This window comes from Loxodonta africana, chromosome 7, assembly GCF_030014295.1.
Source record: "Loxodonta africana isolate mLoxAfr1 chromosome 7, mLoxAfr1.hap2, whole genome shotgun sequence".
Classification (NCBI taxonomy): Eukaryota; Metazoa; Chordata; class Mammalia; order Proboscidea; family Elephantidae; genus Loxodonta; species Loxodonta africana.
In genome coordinates this window covers 45,690,904-45,710,300 of record NC_087348.1, presented here as the reverse complement: position 1 = coordinate 45,710,300, position 19,397 = coordinate 45,690,904, and positions in this window count along the sequence as shown.

Here is a 19,397-nt window from a genome sequence, read left to right as displayed (position 1 = left end):
CTTGTATATTCCATCTGGTGAGGTCTTTATGTATAGTAGCCATTTATGTTGCTGAAAAAGTTATTTACAATGACTAGGTGGCTGATCTTGCCATATTCTATAGTATGATCTCCAAAGTTGTTTCTATCACCAAGGACATGTTTTTCAAGTACCTATCCTTCTTCTTTGTTTACAACTTTCACATTCCAATTACCTGTAATTATCAATGCATCTTGATTGCATGTTTGATCAATTTTCGACTGCAGAATTTGGTAAAAATCTTCAATTTCTTCATCTTTGTCATTAGTACTTTGTGCATAAATGAATTATAGTCATATTACCTGGTCTTCCTTGTAGGCATATGGATATTTTCCTGTCACTGACCTCATTGTACTTCATGATAGATCTTGAAATGTTCTTTTTGTCAATGAATATGATGCCCTTCCTCTTCAATTTTCATTCCTGGCGTAGAGGACAGTATGATTGTCTGATTCAAAATGGCCATTACCAATCCATTTCAGCCCACTAATGCCTAGGATGTCTATCTTTAAGCACTCCATTCCATTTTTTGCAACTTCCAATTTTCCTAGATTCATTCTTTGAACATTCTACTTTCTAATTATTAATTGATGTTTGCAGCTGTTGAGAAATGCCAACTCAGCATATGAAGTTCCAGAAAGCTTTACCACATCCACGTCATTATGGTAGACTCTATTTTGATGAAGCAGCTCTTCCCCATTTGTATTTTGAGTGCCTTCCAACCTAAGGGGCTCATCTTCTGGTGGTAAATCAGACAATGTTCTGCTGGTATTCATAAGGTTTTCACTGGCTAATTTTTGTAGAAGTATAGGTCCTTCTCCTGAGTCTGTCTTAGCCTGGAAGCTCCACTGAAACTTGTCTACCATGGGTTACCCTGCTGGTATTTGAAATACCTGTGGCATAGCTTCCAGGACTACAGCAACATGCAAGCCACCCCGGTATGACAAACTGATGGATGAGTGGTGGTGTACAACCCTACCCTTAATTAGTAAGATATTTTCATCACTGTAAAGTGAAACTCAGTACTCTATAAGTGACAACCCCACCCCCCTCCCCCCCCCAGCCCTTTTCCTCACTGCTTCCTACCCTTGGTAACCACTAATACATTTTGGTCTCTATACATTTACTTGTTCTTTTCATGTAAGTGCGGTCATACAATATTCGTCCCATTGTAATTGACTTACTTCATCCAGCATAATGTCTTCAAGCTCTGTCTATATTGTAGCATATATTAAGACTTCTTTTCTCTTAATGGCTAAGCAGTATTTCATTGCATGTGTGTATCACATTTTGTTTATCCATTCTTTCATTGATGGGCATTTAGGTTGTGTCCACCTTTTAGCTATTGTGAATAGTGCTGTAATGAACGTTGGTGTCCAAGTATCTGTTTGAGTCTCTGCTGTCAAGTTTTTTGGGTATATACCTATGAGTGGAATTGCTGGGTCATATGGTAGTTCTATATTAAGTTTCATGAAGTACCGCCACTATGTTTTCCACAATGGCTATTCCATTTTGCCTTCTCTCCAGCAAAGGGTAAGGATTCCAGTTACCCCACATCCTTGCCAACATTTGTTATTTTATAATTTTTTTTTTTTAATCTTACTCATCCTGGTGGGAGTCAAATGGTATCTCATTATGGTTTTGATTTGCATCTCTCTGAAGACTAAGCATGATAAACATCTTTTCTTGTGTTTAGTGGCCAATTGAATGTACTGTTTGGTGAAATAGCTATTCAAATTCTCCTAGAATCCAGATTTTCTGGAGTTATGGAGGCTATAAGAACCCCTAAAACTATTCCTATGAGATAGTCTTCAATCCTTAAACCAAATATATCCTCTGAAATCTTCTTAAAACCAAATGGAAGTTTAGCTTAACTAGTAAAGAGTGTCTGCCTTGAGCATTGAGCTCTTTTAAGATCTACCTATATGAAATCAAATTGACAATAGCAACTTGAAAGATTAAATAGACAACTTAGTGAGCAATGAGTTCATGTAAATTGAGAAGGTACAATTTGGAAAAATAGGGTGAGAATGGTTGCACAACTCAAAGAATGTAATAAATGTCACTGAATTGTACATGTAGACATTGTTGGATTAATGTATGTTCTGCAGTATATATTCTCAAAAGCAACAAAGATAAATTATATAAAAAAAGATAATGATGGGAGAGAAAAAGTACTGCCAACTGCTTTGAGGATGCTGACTGCAAAGAGGATTATGAGAAGGTATTTACAGTGCCTGGAACACATTCAGTAAATATTTGGTGAATGGATGGATGAGTAATAGCTGATGTGAAGAGGTCTTTAAGTGAAAAGCCCTGTGTCACATGCTATTCAGAGCGACCCTGGATAGGCCCTCATTTTTTCTGGAATACTGTTTCCCCCCATGCACTGTAGAACTCAAGGTGGTGAATGCTCAGTGTCCATTGAGAACCCCTTGAGTTTGTGGTCTCTCAGAACTCATATGAGGTGAAAAGTGGAAAGATATTGGGAGTAAAGGCATGAGTAAGCCTTAGAGTCCTGGAGAGGTTGAAGGAGACTATTTTTTAGGCATGCTAGAGTTAGGGACAATGAGGACAGAGACCATGATGAGAGAGTGTGTAAATAGGCAAATCAATGAAGAGGTTATTCCATGAAGGAAGAACAGGTATCAGGCATTGGTTTGGAATCTGTGGAAGGTAATATTGGAGCTGTTTGACCAAGGCAATTCTCCAAAACCAAGCTCAGGAACAGGTCTTCTGTCCTCTAGTTCATGGGGAACCAATGCCTATTACTCTCAAATTTTCACGTTGGCCATATCCTGGCTGAGAGAAATGGTGGCTTCTCACTGTGTAAAAGTCTAGTAGTTGAAACAAGTGAGATCACCAAATGGAAGCCTTGAGTATAGGAAGAGGACTGGGACAGGGAGTATTGGCAGAAAGGAGAATAAGAATAAGCCTTGCAGGGTGTGACAAGGTTGAGTGGCAGAGTTGATCTCCCTGTGTTCTCCTCCCCTATTGTGTTGTTCCATTTGTATTTAGAGTGATAAAAGAGCTTCAGGACAGGAGACCCTGTTCTAGTTTATAGTCCGCACCTTACTTCTTGTATGGCTTTGGGGAAGCCATGTAACTTCTTTGATCCTGTGACATAGAGGTTAGAGAAAAAAAGAGAGACAGAAAGAGAGAAAGCAGTGAAAATGATTTATTTTCTTTTCTAATATGAGCCAATCCAAAACCAAACCCATTGCTGTCTAGTCGATTGTGACTCATAGCAACCCTATAGGACAGAGTAGAACTGCCCCAGAGAGTTTGCAAGGAGCGCCTGGTGGATTCGAACTGCTGACCTGTAATATGAGAGGTATAACAATATGATTATATGTAAATGAGAATGATCCTATAAAGACAGGAGTTATTAAGCTAATATGCTACCAAGAGAAATTGCCATGATCCCAAAAGATAAAAATTATTGATTAATTTAACAATCACCCCAAGGTGATTGCTATGAACAGGCAAGTTTATGAAAAATTGAATCAGGTCAGTTTTTGAACTAAAACCCATTGCTGTCATGTCAAGTTCTGACTCATAGAGACCCTATAGGCCAAAGTAGAAATTATTGGCCCATAGAGTTTCCAAGGCTGTAAATTTTCGGAAGCAGACTGTCACTTCTTTCTTCTGTGGAGTAGCTAGTGGGTTTGCACCACTGACCTTTTGGTTCGCAGCCTAGCTGCTTAACCATGGTGCCACCAGGGTCCCTTTAGAATGAAAGACATTTTATTATCAATCCAGGCAGGTTAGAAGCTTAGTTTTATCTTTTTCTCTCCTGGTTTCTTTTCCTCTTCCCTTTCTTCTGTATCCCTCCCTTCTATAATAATATATTGAGTGCGTACCATTAGGCTGGGCCTATGCTAGGAAGACATACAAAGATGACTATGACAGAGTCTCTGTCCTTAAGAACCTCAAAGTCCTTTGGGAACAAGAATCAAGCACACAAACAATTGAAATACAGAGTAATCAGTCTCCTGAAAGCCAGAGTAAGAAAGGCTAGTCCATCAGAGTACAAAGACTGTAGAATTCCTTCCTAAAGAACATTATTTTTTAAACAATAATATTTAACACTAGATGAGAATTACTGTTGATCAATTATCAAACTAGATTTCTTTCTGCAGTGTTTCTGGATAAATGGAACATAGCTAATTCAGGTTTTGCTTCAAAGCATCTTCTGATCTCCCATTGTAATTTCTATCCAAGCTTGAGACATTCTAATTTGAATGACCTCAGTTCGCAAAAGACTAATTCATCATTTTTCTGTTCAGCCTTGACTGTAATGCCAAGCTCTTAGGACATGAAAGAGAAGTGCCCAAAAGAGTAGCATTTTAAGGAAGACTATCAAATTATAACCAAACAACTCCCAGAGAAATCAGCCGGGAGACTGCACCAAGAGTCAATTAAAGGAAGCCTTCAAACCCCTAGATGTTTTCAAAAAACTTCCCAAACAGCACTTTTGTGGAGTGGGGATGATCTAAATGAGCATTGTTTCACACTCAATTTGTTATGCATAGTTTATCCTGCCTTCCATGCCAGTTAAAAAAAAAAAAGTTAGATTCCAAAAATGCTTCGTGTGCAGCCTGGGAGAAGTATAAACGAATTAAGTGGCAGGTTGATTGTACTATATGGTAATTGGAGCTTTGCACCTCACACAGGCCTCATCATGGATGTGTATTTTATCTAAAAGCTTGTATTTCAAGTAGAACTTTCCGTTCTTTTTAGAGGTGGAGTGGCCATGTACTTGATTACTCTCCAATATTAAATCTGTAGTTTCAAAGAGCAGAAGATTTAGAAAAGTAACGAAGTTTTATCCAATATCATGTAGAGGACAAAGTGATGATCTGAAGGTTTGTGATCGTGACATACATCCTATCTGTTGAATATTTTTCAGCTCCCAGGAAATCAGTTTTGTTTTATTAGTTTGGGCATATTTACATTGTAGTCAAAAACTAATAAGTAATATATCCTGGTGGTGCTTTAACTAGAAAGTTCTAGTACTTTTATTAAAGGACATATTTTATTTTTTATTATATCAAAGCATATAACCTTTTTGAGAGGTTTTTGTCATTTTGTTCACTATTCTTTACTGCTGCTATTTACCCAACATCAAGTACAAAGTTGAATAAAAGTGGACAGAGTATTTGCCTTGCTTTCAATCTTAGGGGAAAAGCTTTCAATGCTTCACCATTAACTGAAATGTTCGATTTAGAGTTTTCGTAGATGCTTTTCATTGATTTAAGGACATTTCCTGCTATTACTAGATTTCTGAGATTTGTATTCATTCATAAAGAGGTATTAAATTCTTTCAAATTTAATTTTTTTCTGTATATACTGAGATGATCATAAGGTTTTCCTCCTGTATTCTATTAGTATGGAAATTGCATTGATCAGTTTTCGATTGATAGACCTACATTGCATTATTGGAACAAGCTGTATATGGTCATGATGTATCATCTTTTATATAAATTAATAAATTTTCTATATTTTACTAAGGATTTTTGTGTTCATGTTCATGAGGGGTATTGATCTTTAATTTTCTCTTCTTAAAATGTATAGCCAAGTGTTGGTATCAGAATTCAGGGACATGTAAGTCTCTGCATTCAGAAAGAGTTTTTGTATGATTGGTATTATTTCTTTTTCAAATATTCAACAGAATTCATTCCTAAAAATAGTCAGGCTTAAAGTTTTTTTTGTGTGGAAAAATTTTTGATTATAAATTTAATTTCTTTAATAAATATAGGGGCATTTGGATTTTCTATTTCCTCTTGTGTCAGTTTTGGTAAGTTGTGTTTTTCAAGGAATTTGTACATTTTCATCTAAGTTGTCAAAATTATTAGCATGAAGTTATTCATAGAATTCCTTCATATTCTTTTAATACCGTAGAATCAGTAGAAATTTCTATAATTATTGAAAATTGAATAAATGAATAAACTATAGAATTTTACCCAACTCTTCCAACTCAACCAGTGATTTCAAACCTTTTTTGAAGAAAAAGAATCCTTTTGGTCAGATAAAAAACTTTATCAGAAACTATAAAACAGGTGAAAAAAGCTATGAATAAAGGGAAGGTAATTGTGAAATGAGTCGGAATCAACTTGATGGCATTGGGTTTTTTTTTTTTTTTTTTTAATTGTGAAAATGCGTAAACTTTTCAACCTGTGCCTCTTTCATTCTCCTACTGTGATATCCCAGAATGCCCTCTCTCCTACAAATTGAAGAGTTCTGTTGAAACATTTTGATAAATTACTGAACTATGCTCTAAGCTCATTAAGTTTAGAGTGAGGTTTTACTGATCTTTGCATTCTCCACAATTCTTAGTACAGTGCTTTCCACAGTGTTCAATACATGTTTCACTAATGAATGGGGACAAGTGCCTTTGATCTATGTCAAAGAAATAAAAATAATCAATTTATGAAATAAACCATGATTTGTGGCATACACAAAATCCAAGCTAGTGTCTTCATATAATTTTCCTATCTTAAAGGGAGCCCAGCATGGTGAGCCTACTTTGATATTTATAACTGTATGAAGAATATTTGATGGAGTGTAATATTTCCGCTTTGAGGTATGACCTATATCAGTGTTAATTTCCAAACTCTATAACCAAGCATTAACTAGGCAGGCAGGGGGGCCATTAGAAGGTAGTGCATTTCTCTTTCTTCTCGTAAATTTCTGATGTGATCAGTTTGTTTACTGAATGGAGAAGCCAGTGTTTACTGCATAATTAATATCCTGACTTATATTTTGAAGCTCAGCATGAACTTTCTTTCATTTAGACATATGACAATGAAAAAAAGACTTCCAGCTGTGATACGATAAATGAAATATTTTATTTTAACCTCTCAACATATCCCAAGTATGGCTGCATTTCTTTAAAAACATCCCTAAATATATTTCCAGTTTTGAAATGCTGTGATTTCATTTGCATGGGAACTAATCAGCTTTCCTTTAGTTTCCCTTCACCCATACTAATGACAAAATGACAAAAAATTACTCTTTTTGAGGTCCAAAACCAAAGACCCTCAAAATTTATTCATCTTTCTCCTCTTTTGACTGTATTCTTAAAAATGAAGAAGCAGTGAGACTTCCAAGAGTTTTGAAAGTCACATAAAAAGGCAATTTCAAACTACAAAATATATATAGCTCCCTGAATTAAGATGTGAGGGAGAGGCCCCCTTCCCACCTATTCTTTACCTCCCAGCACACAGCCCTGTTGTGACTCGAGTATATTTGAAAGATCTTGTTGATTCAACTTTTAAAAACTGAGCTCCAGAAAAAAAAAAAAAAAGGCAGATTTCCTCACCTAAGTAACACAGTTCCTTCCAGAATACTAAATGCAAAGAAAGAAAAAAGCCAAACAAGAGAACTGTTCGTCATCATAGTAACTATTGCCTTTTGCTATGGCCAGTAGAAACAAAATTTCAAACCACACTCCATAAACAATGGCATACTGGGTTTGTTACAGATCTTACTTGATGTTATTAATGTTGTGATTGACCTAATAACTATAATTTATGTAAATATGATTATAGTAATGTAAATGCTATTTGCTATCTCTCTCATCTATTTCTATAAAACTTTCCAACCATTTCTGCTTTATTCTACCTCTTTCTAGCTTCCAGTTCCCCTTCTTTCTTTTCTCCATTTCTGCTCCACCCCTGTTTTAGGAAACAAATCCTAGTTACTAGAGAAAAAAAAAAAAAAACAGAAAAGAACACAAATACTTCAGAAATGCAAAGATTTTGTCTTTGGAAACCAGTCTTTACCTGGCTTGTTGATAGCATGTTACTGGAAGCCTGCAGCTATGTTAAACTGGCTTCATTTAAGTTGCTGATCATGACTCTGCAATATTCTCCTGAACCATATGAGCGTTCTCCAAAAAAACATGGGAGACCACAGGAATACTACACATTCTTAGTCATTTCAGTGGGTGTTGTCTGCACCACTGCCTGGATTCTACCATATCTTTGGTATCTCTTTCTAGAAGATAGGAATCTCCTCAAAGGGAGCTTACTGCAAAGTCTCGGTTTCTTAATTTGGTCAGCACCTTCAGAAGGGAGGGTGGAGCTCTCTCCAAGAGTTTGGGAATGAAATGTTTTTAAGAGTTAAGCTAGTGAAATCAAAACATTGTAGATTACTTAAGGGTTTACATTTTATTTCCTATAGGTCCTTATGTAAGTTACCTCAACTTTCTGATTTCTAGTTTCTTCATCTGAAAAATGGGGATAAATAACAGGGTTGATGTGAGGAAAAGATAATACAAACTGGTTCATAGTGAATGCTAAAAGTTGTTACCTAGAATTATCACTGTTGCCCTTTTCATCACCATATTACAATCGTTATCAACTTCCTGCTGAAGTGTCTTGAATTGATAAACTTTTCCAAGATTCAAGCCTAGAAGAACACAGTTGAGATGTTGTCTTAGGTCTGTTTTTCCAGTAAACAGACACTGAGATGGAAATTTGCATGGAGGATGTTTAATGGGGGAGTACTTTCAGTAACAACACCTGTGAGGGAGTGAGGAAAGCACAAGTTGACAGATGGAGAATTTCAGGTATATGCTCTGGAGCTTAGGTGGGCCTTCAAAATTACCTTCATTTGAAGAGAGGGAAGTAAGGATTTGTATTCTTACATTGAATAAGTCACTGAATGTGGGCTGTACCTGAGGAGGGAGTGTAAACTTGGGTAGCAGCTACCTTTAGTTGAAAATAAATCCTGGGGAGTTGGTAGCCAATACTCCCAGCATCTGGAGAAATGAGTACCTTGGTGCTTGAGTGGAATCTGAGTGCTCAGAGTAGAATCTGACAAGAACATCATAACATCCATTATAGATATCCAATCAAGAGTTTATCAAATGTATAAAAAAAAAAATTTTTTTTTTTTTTTAATTTTAAGAAGGCTGAAATTGCTTATCGCTTAACCTCGTGTGTAAGGAAATGAGAACAATCGTCAGCTTCCCACTGTTTTAACTGTATGGCAGGAGGATTGTAAAGTCTTAGTCATTTTATAAGAGGACAGTTCTAAACTAGTATTATCATTTTAATAAAACCTCAGTACTGGCTTTTGAGATGAGTAAATTCCCTACAATTTCAGGTGAAAGTGTTCAAAGTGAGCTACTTCATCTCTATCTGTTCAAGAGTTGGGAGTCAGCTCCTATCAGATAGGGAACAGTCGGCCCCTAAGGGTTCTTACAGGCTTGTACATCTTCTTCATCGATTTGTACTAGCATGATTTAATCCCACTTTCAGTTTTTCTTCTCTTTAAGGAAAGCATTTTTAACCTTGACAATAAATAGTGAGTCAGTAAGGGTTGTGAAAGAAGATATTTATACGGGAAAGGAGGCATAGGTATGTGTGGGTGGGTGGGGGGTGTGAGTGGAAAATGAAGTACTTGAGTTAGATTTATCACCAAGATGGGCCTTGTTTTTTTTTCTCTAAAATTAAAAAAGTAAAACTTTTCTCATGATGATGATTTATGTTTAATAACAGTGATGAACAGACTTTAAGATCTGATTACCTCTACCTCCTGGTTTTCATGATATGTGTAATGCCCTTAAGTGTGGGTGGGATCTGTGACTTGCTTCTAATTCATATAGTATTGCAAAAGTGATGAGATTTCACTTTAGTGAAATAGCATTGCACAAGAATGTAATTTCCATCTTGCTAGCTCTTGTTCTCTCTCTCAGATGCTCACTCTGATGAAGCAAGCTGCCATGCTGCAAGCTGTCCTATTGAGAGGTTCATGTGGCAAGGAACTGAGGGTGGCCTCTCTGTGAAAGTCTGCAAGGAACTTAAACCCTCAGTATAACAGCCCTGAGTAAACTGATTTCTGCCAACAAGCTTACCTACTTGAACTCTCAGATGTGACCTCAGCCTTGATTGACACCTTGAGTGTAACCTTGCTAGAGACTCTGAAACAAGAACCCCGTTAAGCCATACCTGGACTCTTGTGCATGGAAAATGCTAATAATAAATGTGTGTTGCTTTAAGCTACTAAATTTGTTTAATTTTTTATGCAGCAATAGATAACTAATACATTAATGTAAGAAAACTAGAACCATTATTTATCTTTTAAATTTGCTGATATTATGTATCATCATGTTTCAGATTCTACCATTTTTTAGATAGCTAAAAGATCCTCTTCTCTAGGAAGTAAGGATCCTACTTGTGTCATTGACCTGTTAAGTTGGAACACTTGGCAGAGAACACTCTATATTGTGGTGGAAAATATGTCCTTATAGTTCCCATGTAATTCTAATACATGAATATATATATAGATGTGAAAGGTATCTTGTCCAAGGGACCCCGGCCCTTCTTTCCCATTCAAAGTCATTTTCATTCCTGCTCCTTTGTAAATGGCACTTTTTTCTCCCCTGAAAGCTTTTGAGATTCCTTATTTGTCCCTAAATTCCTGAAATTTCAAAATCACACACAGTGAAGCAGGTGTGTTTTCATTTAGTTTCCTAGTGTCTCATCAGCCTCTTTCAATCTGGAAACATGTGCCTTTCTGTTCTGGGTGATTTTCTTGAATTATTACTTTTTATAATTTCTTCCTTTCCGTTTTCTCTAGTCCCTTTTTCTGGAACTCCTATTATTCAGATATTGGACCTTCTGGACAGGTCTTCAATTTTTCTCTTTGTCTTTCCTGTATTTATTCATTTTTCTTTTACCTGTTTGCTTTGGAGGGTTTTTCTCAACCTTATCTTTCAAACCTTATTGTCATGGATTGAGTAGTGTCCCCCCAAACTATCTGTCAACTTGGGTAGGTCATGTTTCCAAGTATCTACCATTTTGTCATCTGATGTGATTTCCCTGTGTGTTGTAAATCCTATCATTGTGATGTAATGAGATGGATTAGTGGCAGTTATATTGATGAGATCTACAAAATTAGATAGTGTCTTAAGTCAATCTTTTTTGAGATATAAAAGAGACAAGCAAGCAGAGAGACCGGGGGACCTCATACCACCAAGAAAGAAGCACCAGGAGAAGAGCACATATTTTAGGCCTGAGGTTTCTGCTCTGAGATGCTCCCAAACCAAGGGAAGATTGATGACAGGGCCCTACTTTCAGAGATGACAGAGAAAGAAAGCCTTCCCCTAGAGCTGATGCCCTGAATCTGGACTTCTAGCCTACTAGACTGTGACAGAATAAAATTCTGTTTGTCAAAGCCATCACTTGTGGTATTTCTGTTACAGCAGCACTAGATAACTAAGACACTTATGAAATGTTTCTTTTCCATTTCTGGTATTGTTTTAATTTCTGAAAGTTCTCTTGTGTTCTCTGAATGTTCCCTTTTCATATAGCATTCTGTTCTTAATTTATAGATAGATATTTTCTCTTATTTGAGGATATAAAAATATGTTTTTGAAGTTTTCTTCTACTTAACTAATCTCAGTTTCCTCAAAATTCTTTTTTTTTTTTTTTGTTTGCTCACTTGCATTCTTTTTTAAAAAAATAACTATTACCGTATATTTACACAAATAATGCACACCTGCTCTATTTGTCAACTGCACCCTCCCCCCCAGGGAGGTATTTTCATAAGTGCCACTATGCCAGTTTTTTTACACGTTACTGTAAAAAAACTAGCATGCCACATTTACAAAAATGCCTCATGGGAGGAGGGCGCAGTTGGTAAACAAACATAGAAGGCAAGTGTTGTTTGCATAAAAGCACAGTATCCATATCAGAGAGTTTTCTCTAATGTCTGAAAATCCTTGGTTTATGCTATAACTTAAATCAAAATAAAGCTGATTGAGTATTCTGAGTGCAGGCATGGGAAATTTTTACTTTCAACTTAACAATGGGATGATCTAGGTTGGTCATTTATGGTGAAACTCCAGTGTCAGTTTATTTGGTACTTCTTAGACTGATCAGATTTTTTTGCTGCTAGTTAGTTTCTGGTCGGTGATGGGGAAGGGGACATGGAATCTCAGAATTTAGTATCCATATGGTCACTTCAACTTCTGTTTTTGGTCAGGGCACACATATCCTTAACTTTACCTTACATCCCCATGTTTAAATGCATTTGATTTACCATCTCTGGATAGGGGAACAATAGCAAAAAACCGAACTAACTCCTGACTTTTACAAATGTGAGAGAGGAGCAGGCAGTCTCCCAACGGTGTGGAATAGGGGAATGCTTTTAGCGAATCGAAACCAACTTGTTGCCATCTAGTCAATTCCTACTCATAGCAACCCTACAGGACAGAGTAGAACTGCTCCATAGGGTTTCCAAGGAGTGGCTGGTGCATTTGAACTGCCCACCTTTTGGTTAGCAGCCAAGCTCTTAAACAGTGCGCTACACAGCTTTCACTTATTGCTCTTTTTTTTGTTAGCTCATCCCTCTAACTGCCTTCTTCCCCATTTCCAAGAGCACCTGGTGCTGAGAGTGCCTGAGGCTTCTGAGGATTACTTGAGGAATTGAGTTGCTTATCAGCTTTCCTCATCAACATTTTGAGTTTGATTCTCAGGTTGCAGTCAGTTACCAGACATCTATCTGCTTTCAAAGTTTTATTGATATTTTGTTTTTCTCTCAATCCTTATGCTTAAAAAAAAACCAAAAAAAAAAAAAAAAACCTCTCCCTGTACATTTAGTAGTGTTTCAGGAGAAAGCAGGTTAAGTGAGTACACTCAATCTCTGATTCCTTGAAAGCCCTTGGAAGAATGCCTCTATCTGCAGTGAAAACAGAAGAGCTGCTCACAGTTCTCTCCACAGCCTGTTTCCTTGTGTCTGGGAGATATTTATGAAATCACCCATCATGCCCTCTTCTCTTGGTGAAATATAATAAAAAACTCTCTAAAGAAGTTTTTCAAGGAACCAGCTACTAAAAACTTCACATATAGAAGTTCTTAAAAAGGAAATGGAAAATTATGGACATATAAATGGAACCTAAAATATTTAAGGCATCATATTGGTAAAGATTATAAGCATGAACTTCAAGAGAGAATTTTATTGGTATTGTAATTCTTTAACTTTTCTTTAGCGTTAAAAATTCAAAAAGCAAACGTGTAAAGCGAATGAAGTTAAGAGCCTCTCTTATCTTTTTAAAGAGGGCCCTTCTAGTGATCAGGATACCATAAGATTTCTCCTGTGTTCTGCAGAGTCACCTCTATTCCTTCTGTTTGAGCCTTTGCGTCTATGTGTTTATGTGATAGCATAGACACACGCACATACATAAATACATGTATATACATACATGCATATAAACATACAGATACAGGCAGAGGCAAAGATAGAATTCTTATTTTGGAACAAATTCAAAAAAATCTGTACATGAAATTCTTGATGGCTGATGAATAGAAGCTCAGGCAAATGGGTGTTGCGATAGACCCTAAGTTTAGGAAAACACTGAAGGGCCCATGGTGGGTGGACTTCCTGATATGTTTTAACTCTTCACTTTTTCAGAAAAAAAACTGAGGTAGAGCTTAATCAGTGCTAAAGAGCTTAAAAAATTCAGAGTGGGGGAAGAAGTAGAGAAATCCTAGCACCAGATTCTTTAGAATAGCCACATTGAGGGGTAGGGGTGATAGTGGGGTTAGGGCTTAGAGAAGTTTGGGGTCATAGGAAGTAATTTTTATTATGTGTAAATTTTAAAAGGTAAATTTATAATTTTTAATGTATTTAACTTTGTTATGTTTTAAATATCAAAGAAATATATTTTTAATAAAACCATCATTTAACTCTTTAAATTTCACTGCTCTGTGGCAAAGGTGCGGTTGTTGTTGTGGTGGTTGTTAGTTGCCATCGGATTGGCTCCAACTCATAGCAACCTTATCTTTAACAGGACAAGACACAGGCCAGTCCTGCACCGTTTTCATGATCGTTGCTGTTTTGCTGTTTGCGTCAATGGTTTTGGCCGCTGTGTCAGTTCATCTCACAGAGAACCTCCCTTGCCTTTGCTAACACTCCACTTTACCAACCATGATGTCTATTTCTAGTGATTGATGTTTCTTGATGATGTGTCCAAAGTAAGTGAGCCGAAGTCTAGCCATCTTCGCTTCTAAGAACCATTTTTGTTGTATTTTTTCTAAGACTGCTTTATTCATTCTTCTGGCAGTCCACAGTATATTCAGTGTTCTTTGCGAACACCACAATTGGATTGCATTAATTCTTCTTTGGTCTTCCTTTCTCAGTGTCTATCTTTTGCATGCATATGAGGTGATAGAAAGATCATGGCTTGGGTCAAGCGAACCTTAGTTATCAAAGTGATGTCTTTACTTTTTATAACTTAAAGAGGTCTTCTGCAGCAGATTTGTCCCAGCTTTATTAATTTCCACTTGAATCCCATTCTTGAAGAGCAAATATTTAAAGACCAATTGGTGACATCAGAATTTTGAAGCTCTTTCTTTTTAGATTTCAAATAGAAGTAAACTTTGAGACGTGTGCATATATATACATACACATCTGCAGACACACCCTATGGTCGAGGCCCCCGACCTATCTATCTTTTAGAATAATTAATAGCATATGAATATTTGTTCTACTTTTAGCACAGTAGCAATCACTGTGGGAAAGACAATGGTATGGTTTAGTCCTTGTCATGAAGGCATCCATATTGCATGAAAACAAGATTCTTATCCATAAAACAGCTGAGAAATAATGTTATGTAATATGTAAATAAACACAAAATCATTCAGTAATAGATGTAATATTTGTAGAAGTGAGAGAGTGGTGATGTAAGGAAATCTGACAATGAAAGTAACCTTCAGGGAGAGGTAAGATTTAAGACACGTGGTAAAGAACCAATGGCATGTTGTGGGCAGTACAGATCAGCAGGTAATATGAGCAAGGTACAGGAGTGCAAGTGAGTAAGATGGAGAGTAGTTATGTTTAAATAAATAAACACATTTTTACTGTGAACATTTAATAACACATTTATTTTGGTGGGATATTCTAAGTTCCATGAAACAAAGAGATATAAAAAATAAACAAAACACCAATAATAAACAAAAATAAATACAGGATTTGGTATGTCCCAACACATCAATTCCTGAAGGCAGAGACTGTAGGTCACCTGCTTTCCAGTGCCCAGCAAAATGTCTTTCCCATAGATGGTGGTGAGAAAACAAAATGTTTTAAAAAATAAAATAGGAGGAACTGAAGTCTGCTTAGTATTGTAAGTTCTCACAAGCTATATGTCAAGTAATTAGAGTAATCAGGATGCAGCCACTGCCTTTAATTAAACTTTACAACACTGAGTAAGGAGTAATAAATTTATATGAAATAAAAGTGGCAAGGATTTAGGGCTGATCTGAATTGCATATTGATTCAGATGATAATAAAATATATGTGTATGGACACATTGGTAATTAACTAATGTAAATCATTTCCAATGAGTCTTCTCTCTCAAACACATCCTCACGAAGGATATATTGAAAAGATGCCCAAACATCTTGTCAGTTTCAGTCATGACACTAGACATCTGGACACTTCTGAACAGCTGCAGGTATAGCATCTCTTGGCTGTGCTCAGCTTAATGAAGAATGAACACATTACCTAATTAATGTTGACTTTGAGTTAGACTCAGAACTCTGAGTTCTGAAAATACAGGATCAAGCAGACTGAAGATATTTGATATGCCTCTCTTTTTTTAAAGTTGTACTTTAGATGAATGTTTACAGAACAAACAAGCTTCCCATTAAACAGTATACTGACTGTTCTGTGACATTGGTTAACAACCCCAAGACATATCAACACACTCACTTCTTGACATTGGGTTCCCTGTTACCAGCTTTCCTGTTCCCTCCTGCCTTCTCGTCCTTGCCCCTGGGCTGGTGTGACCCTTTAGTCTCATTTTGTTTTATGGGCCTGTCTGATCTTTGGAGGGATCCCTCAGGAGGGATTTCATTACTGAGCTAAAAGGGTATCTGGGTCCCATACTCTCGGGGTTTCTCCAGTCTCTGTTGGGCCACTAAGTCTGTTTTTTTTTGTGCGAGTTAGAATTTTATTCTATATTTTTCTCCAACTCTGTCTGGGAGTCTCTACTGTGATCCCTGTCAGAGCAATCAGTGGTGGCAAGCAGACACCATCTAATTGTATTGGACTCAGTCTGGTGAAGGCAGTGGTAGTTGTGGTCCATTAGTCCTTTGGACTAATCTTTCCCTGTGTCTTTAGTTTTCTTCATTCTCCCTTGCTCCTGAAGGGGTGAGACCAATGGAGTATCTTAGATGGCCACTCGCAGGCTTTTAAGAACCCAGATGCTACTCACCAAAGTAGAATGTAGAACATTTTCTTTATAAACTATGTTACGCCAATTGAGCTAAATGTTCCCCGAGACCATGGTCCCCATAGCCCTCAGACCAGTAATTCATTCCCTCAGGGAGTTCGAATGCATCTATGGTGCTTCCATGACCTTGCCTTGTACAAGTTGTGCTGGCTTCCCCAGTATTGTGTGCTGTCTTACCCTTGACTATTATGTCTCCTTTTTTTTTTTCAATTTTTATTGTGCTTTAAGAGAGAGTTTACAAATCAAGTCAGTCTCTCATATAAAAATTTATACACACCTTGCTATATGCTCCTAATTGCTTTCCCCCTAATAAGACAGTACACTCATTGCCTCCACTCTCTCTCTTCTAGTCCATTTGGCCAGCTTCTGACTCCCTCCATCCTCCCATCTCCCCTTCAGACAGGAGATGCCAACATAGTCTCTTGTGTCTACTTGATGCAGGAAGCTCACTCTTCACCAGTATCATTTTTTATCCCGTTGTCCAGTCCAATCCATGTCTGAAGAGTATGGTTCCTGTCTTGGGCTAACAGAAGGTCTGGGAATCATGACCACTGGGGTCCTTCTAGTCTGTCAGACCATTAAGTCTGGTCTTTTTTACCAGAATTTGGGGTCTGCATCCCACTGCTCTCCTTCTCCCTCAGGGGTTCTCTGCTGAGTTCCCTGTCAGGACAGTCTTCATTTCTAGCCAGGTACCATCTAGTTCTTCTGGTCTCAGCCTGATGTAGTCTCTGGTTTACGTGGCCCTTCCTGTGTCTTGGGCTCATAATTACCTTGTGTCTTTGGTGTTCTTCATTCTCCTTTGTTCCAGGTGGATCGCAATTTAGATGGCTACTTGCTAGCGTTTAAGATCCCAGATGCCACTCTCCAAAGCAGGATGCGGAATGTTATCTGAATAGATTTTATTATGCCAATTGACTTAGATGTTCCCTGAAACCATGGTTCCCAAACCCCTGCCCCTGCTACGCTGGCATTTGAAACATCTACTTTATTCAGGAGACTTCTTTGCTTTTGGTTTAGTCCAGTTGTGTTGACCTCTCTCTTGTATTGTGTGTTGTCTTTCCCTTCACATAAAATAGTTCTTATCTACTACCTAATTAGTGAAAACACCTCTCCCTCCCTCCCTCCATCCCCCCTTTCGTAACCATCAAGGAATATTTTCTTCTCTGTTTAAACTATTTTTTGAGTTCTTATAATAATGGTCTTATACAATATTTGCCCTTTTGCAACTGACTAATTTCACTCAGCATAATGCCTTCCAGATTCCTCCATGTTATGAAATGTTTCATGGATTAATCATTGTTCTTCATCTATGCATAGTATCCTATTGTGTGAATATACCATAATTTCTTTATCCATTCATCCGTTGATGGCCATCTTGGTTGCTTCCATATTTTTGCTATTGTAAACAGTGCTGCAGTGAACATGGGTGTGCATATATCTGTTCGTGTAAAGGCTCTTAATTCTCTAGGATATATTCCAAGGAGTGGGATTGCTGAATTGTATGATAGTTCTATTTCTAGCTTTTTAAGGAAGCGCCACACAGATTTCCAAAGTGGCTGTACCATTTTACATTCCCACCACAGTGTATGTGTTCCAGTCTCTCCAACATTTATTATTTTGTGTTTTTTGAATTAATACCAGCCTTTTTTTTTTTTTTTTTTTGGTATGAGATGGAATCTCACTGTAGTTTTGATCTGCATTTCTCTAATGGCTAATGATTGTGCGCATTTCCTCTTGTATCTGTTCGCCGCCTCGATATCTCCTTTAGTAAAGTGTCTGTTCATATATTTTGCCCATTTTTTAATTGGATTATTTGTCTTTTTGTAGTTGAGTTTTTGCAGTATCATGTAAATTTTGGGAGATCAGGCATTGATGGGAAATGTCATAGCTAAAAAATTTTCCCCGCTGGTGGCGTGGTGGTTAAATGCTATGGGCTAGACAAAGTGTTGGCAGTTTGAATCCACCAGGCACTCCTTGGAAACTCTATGGGGCAGTTCTACTCTGTCCTATAGGGTTGCTATGAGTCAGAATCGACTTGACAGCACTGGGTTTGGTTATTTTATTTTATTTTTTTTGGTAGCTTATCTTTTTACTCTTTTGGTGAAATCTTTGGATAAGCACAGGTGTTTGATTTTTAGGATCTCCCAGATATCTGGTTTCTCTTCTGATTTGTTAATAATGTTTCGTATACTGTTTATGCCATGTATTAGGGATCCTAGCATTGTCCCTATTTTTTCTTTCATGATCTTTATTGTTTTAGATTTTATATTTAGGTCTTTGATCCATTTTGAGTTCATTTTTGTGCACGGTGTGAGGTATGTGTCTTGTTTTATTTTTTTGTAGATGGATATCCAGTTACACCAGCACCATTTGTTAAAAAGACTGTCTTTTCCCCATTTAACTGCCTTTGGGCCTTGTCAAATATCAGCTGCCCATATGTGGATGGATTTATGTTTGGATTCTCAATTCTGTTCCATTGGTCTATGTATCTCTTGTCGTCCCAGTACCAGGCTGTTTTGACTACTGTGGCAGTATAATAGGTTCTAAAATCAGGTAAAGTAAGGCCTCCCACTTTATTCTTCTTTTTCAGTAATGCTTTACTTGTTCAGGGCCTCTTTCCCTTCCATATGAAGTTGGCGATTTGTTTCTCCATCTCATTAAAAAATGTTGTTGGAATTTGCATCGGAATTTCATTGTACCTATAGATCGCTTTTGCTAGAATAGAGATTTTTACAATGTTAAGTCTTCCAATACGGGGCAGTTATACTCTGTCCTATAGGGTCACTGTAAGTCGGAATCAACTTGATGGCACTGGGTTTTGTTTTTTTTTTATGCATGAGGAAGGTATGTTTTTCCACTTATTTAGATCTCTTTTGGTTTCTTGCAGCAGTGGTCTCTTGTAGTTTTCTTTGTATAGGTCTTTTACATCTCGGGTAAGATTCATTCCTATTTTAACTTTTTGGGGGCTACTGTAAATGATATTGATTTGGTGATTTCCTTTTCGATGTTATTTTTGCTGATGTAGAGGAATCCAACTGATTTTTGCATGTTTATCTTGTATACAGATACTCTGCTGAACTCTTCTATTAGTTTCAGTAGTTTTCTTGAGGATTCCTTAGGGTTTTCTGTATAT